The 4,414-nt window shown below is 44.8% G+C and overlaps 1 long non-coding RNA gene across 2 annotated transcripts in view; it reads left to right on the forward strand.

Moving 5' to 3' along the window:
* LOC106820672 overlaps window positions 1-3,598 on the forward strand; it is a 12,510-nt gene extending 8,912 nt beyond the window's left edge. For both annotated transcript variants that reach the window (XR_001395641.1, XR_001395642.1), the window contains exons 2-3: window positions 2,526-2,629; window positions 3,375-3,598. This is a non-coding gene — a long non-coding RNA (uncharacterized LOC106820672). The remainder of the gene's footprint in view (window positions 1-2,525; window positions 2,630-3,374) is intronic.
* Window positions 3,599-4,414: the final 816 nt, after the last annotated feature.

Genomic DNA, 4,414 nt, shown 5'->3' on the forward strand with positions numbered 1-4,414 from the left:
TATGGATAATAACAGCAAGAGACATTCCCATAAGAAATACCGTCCTAGCTGAGCTATGCTACCATGGGGTGCTGACCTAGCTTGCGCTAAAGCCAGGTATTTGGCCTTTTAGTTTTAGGCCGAATGGCAACTGAGGCTCGTAGGGTCTATGTCCCCCTGACTCGTCTGTTTACCTGGAAACTCATTTAGCTCTGTTTGACTTAACCTAACTACTGTGCCGTCTATATAGTTAATATACTACTATTACTTATTACAGGGCCTAGCTAGGATTTTTTTTTCCCTGTAGCCCCAAACAATTAGCCAGAATCAATGTTCAATTAGCGCCAATTTGAGATTCCTGTTAGCCACCATATGTAGCTAACATTTTTAACACAAAAAGGCCGAATAAATATTCTTTTCTTTCTGTTATTTTGTTCACAAAACTCTTATATGCATGAGTGCAAACTACACGTCATATAATGCACAAACAAACTATTAATTCACCACCTGCTCTCATTGACTGAGACACAACACTCATGATTCTACCACATGACTCTGAACCTGCACTTGACAGAGACATTCAAATTGTCTGCAATTTTTTTCTTCACTGCAGCAGAAAAATCTTTCTTTGGACAGCATCCACTAGACGTAGCACTTTTCAAAGTCAAACATCTCTTCTTCTGGGCCTTCAATTTTGACTGGTTAGAATGTCACAAACACTTGCTGTTTTTAGGTATATTTACTCAGAGCTGTTTTAACCAACATCTATGTCTGCTAAACCCCTCTCCACTTCACTGTTTGTAGATCGGTAGGTGCAACTACCTTTTTACAGTATCCTGACACACAATACGCGCATCGGCCACGCGCACGCACGTACGCACGCAACTACGCCGCGGCGGTACAGTATAGGACAGTACTATACACACACTTAGCTATTTACAGTCAATACTAACATAACTTACAGACAGAGTTTTCAGTTAGATATGCATATTACTTACTACTTTTGTAACCTTCGGGGATGCTACGCTAACCAGAAAAGTTTAGCTACTCATAAAAGCTGATCTATATTCCCAGTTGCAGTACTTATTCAGTTCTTTACGTGACTTTTTTCAGTACCTCACAATACACAGCTACCCACACACAAAAACAAAAAACTGCGCGTAGCGGTCACGGCAGCCGCGCACCGCACGCACGACGCCACGCAGCACAGCACGCACACCGCACGGCTCGACGCACACACACACACACACCTACACGCACGACAACACGCACGCCACGCACCGCACCGCGCACACACAGTGACGCACAGCGCGTAGTAAAATTCATTTTGACTTTTTGCCAGCGTCATGTGCCGGTGCGGCGTTGCCATGTGTGCGACGACAGATCTTTTTTAAAACACCAGGGTTTACTTCTGAGGGAAAAATTAGACAACGGGTGAGGTAATGCCAATCGTTTGGGGAAAAACGCACCTCCATGATCGATTCACAAGGACCGTGCAGTAGGCACGAATGCTGGACTCTTGCAGGGCCAGATATGCGGAGCGAGGAGAGATAGAGAGCGGTATCTTGGCGGTCATCCCAGCAAAATTTAAAAGACATCTTGAATGATCCGTGAACTGCATTTGAGTGCACCCGAAAGGAAACAAGGTTTGGCGAGCGCCGTTTCGGAGTTGGTGAAAGTGTGTACGGGTCTGTGTGAGCGACTACTGACCTACTGCGCATTTCGCGATCGGGAGCATGCGTCGAGCGCATCTGGGAACCGCTATTCAGTGTCGCGGGCTCGCCGCATGCGACGCATGTATCACGCATTCACCGCGGCAAAAAAGAACAACGAGAAAAAAAAGGCAGCCCGCGACAAACCCCGTGTGTGACGCAGCGGTCCGTGGCGGTGCGGTAACACAGTGCGTGCAGCTGCGTGCCTTGCTGGGCTGGGTAAACGTGGGCTACGCAGTAAACTATCCAGATCCAGAAATATGGTTTTAATTTCTAGATTAAATTGAAAACAAGCCAGTGACTGAATGAAACCTATTATTCTGTAATGGGAAAGGTTATACAGAAACAGCACACTGAACAAGTGAATGGCAATATGAAAATCAAGCCATTTGATTTAAAAATGACAAAAATCAATGGGAGTTTCAGTGCAATCCTAGTTTACTGTTTAGCACCCCGGATTAGTTTAGCACATATATGCGAATTATATATACCGGGATCCAAAAGTAGAATTGCAGGAGGTTCTAGGATCGGTTGTTTAACCGGCCGAAATTGGCCTTACCAATTTACGTAGGAATTACAATGACATCCACAGTCTCAAATGTTAGTGAAATGCAGTGAAAGCTATGGCAGGGAGGTGGGGTAGGAGCTGTATTGCCACCATGCACTATGTTCTTGTATAGACAAGGTATAGTAAGGTAAAGTTGATCTGTCTATTTGGTTAGTTTTGTCTCCTTCTGCCTTCGATATATTGCCTTGGACTATGAAGGCTAATATTTACGAGGTTATGCAACTACGTATGTTAGGCCTCATATTCTGTTTTATTGTTGTTTCCAGCTATCATAGTCTATTCCACTGGTGACTCATGGATAGCAAGCGATTCCACATTGCTGAGATAACTCGGATTAGCTAGATGGTCCTTGCTTACAGTACATCAGCAGGTAAATCTCGTGTTTAAGTTTTAACATTGTACCTGTTTAGGGTATTGATTGGGTCAATAGAAACCATTTGTTACCATGGTCAAACTATTGCGTTGAGTCGTCTGTGTTTAGTTAGACCGTTCGCATGACGTTCGATTGTTCTCATGAAGTTAGACTTTGTGTTACGTTCCGTCGTTCGGTCGCTTGCGGCCATGTTCGACCGTCGGCGTTTTGTTCCGTCGTTACGTTCAGTTACATTCGGCCCATATGACGTTCAGTCACCTGCGGTCACGTTTGACCATTGTCGTTATGTTCTATCGTTACTTTCCGTCATTACGTTCCCAGGGGTAGAAATTAACTTTTGAACACTAGAGTCCTACCCTCAAAAAGAGGGAGTCCGCAGCAAAATGAGGGAGTCCGCAGTCTGAGGTTCAAAATTAAAGATATTAACAATAACGCATGTGCTTATTTTTAAGATTCATGCAGTTGCACGTCTGTCAAATTTTCTTTGGATATTACCTGAAAAAATACGGTATTTCCGTGAGGCCGTGCTCTGGAACGAACTAGTTAGTATAGCAGAATTTTCAGGGAGTCACACGGACTTCTGCATATGTCAAATCAGAGAGTCCGACAGTAAATCGGGGAGTATTTGATTCCGGACTCCCGTTAATTTCACACCCTGCGTTTCATTGTTCCGCACCCCCGCTATCAGATCGTTGGCGTCGTTCCGCGCTTTCAGATCGTTGACGTCGTTCCGCACTTTCAGATCGTTGACGTCGTTCCTGCACGATGTTCGGCCGCATCCGCCGGCAGCACTGTAAGGTGATCATCGCGACGTCGCTAGTCTGGTTCCTCGTCGACGTCGTCCTCATCATGTACTTTGCCGACTGCAACACGTCGCAGTGCAAGGCTGGCGGCGGGGGAGGCGGCGGGGACAATGCGGCAAAGAAGGGGGAGAAGTCTGGCGGGTTCCTGACGAACCTCCTTCCCGCAGGTGAGTGACCTTGACCCTGACCTTGACCCTATCCCTGACCCTGTCCTTGACCCTAACATAACCCCAACCCCAACCCAACCCTAACCCCAACCCTAACCCTAACCCTAACCCTAACCTAACTGGCAGGGAATTCGAAATCTCTCTATTCTGTGCCAGAGACACAGGTGAATAAAGCCAAAAAAGGACATAGTTTCTGATCGGTCTTCAGAAAAGTAGTAATTTGTGATCATTTATAAGTGTTATTAAAACAACATCAATAGCATATTTTTCTTTGATCATTATGCACGAGCTTGATAATGGTGGTGATGGAAAAAAGGAGATCTGAAACATTTATATGGCATTGCAATTCGCAAACAATTCTTGGATGTAAATCGAATGCCGCATTGGCTTTTGCACTGCTACGGAATCGTACGCACTAATTTTTGAAGAATTTTTGACTAAATCTCAGCGGTAGAAATTAAATTTTGAACAAGGGAGTCCAACGGACTTCCTGCCCTCAAGATGGAGTCTGCAGCAAAATGAGGGAGTCCGTAGTCTGAAGTTCAAAACTAAAGATATTAACAATAACGCATACAAGTGCTTATTTTGAGGATTTGTGCGGTTGCACATCAGCCAAATTTTCTGTGGACATTTGCTAAAAAAATTCGGTAATTCTGCGAAGCCGTGCTCTGGAACGAACTAGTTAAAATATAGCAGAATTTTCAGGGAGTCACACGGACTCCTGCATATGTCAAATCAGGGAGTATTTGACTCCGGACTCGCGTTAATTTCGCACCCTGGAATCTGAAGAATATTAATGTGGAATTGATGGT

The sequence above is a fragment of the Priapulus caudatus genome, unplaced genomic scaffold, assembly GCF_000485595.1.
Source record: "Priapulus caudatus unplaced genomic scaffold, Priapulus_caudatus-5.0.1 Scaffold42, whole genome shotgun sequence".
NCBI lineage: Eukaryota > Metazoa > Priapulida > Priapulimorpha > Priapulimorphida > Priapulidae > Priapulus > Priapulus caudatus.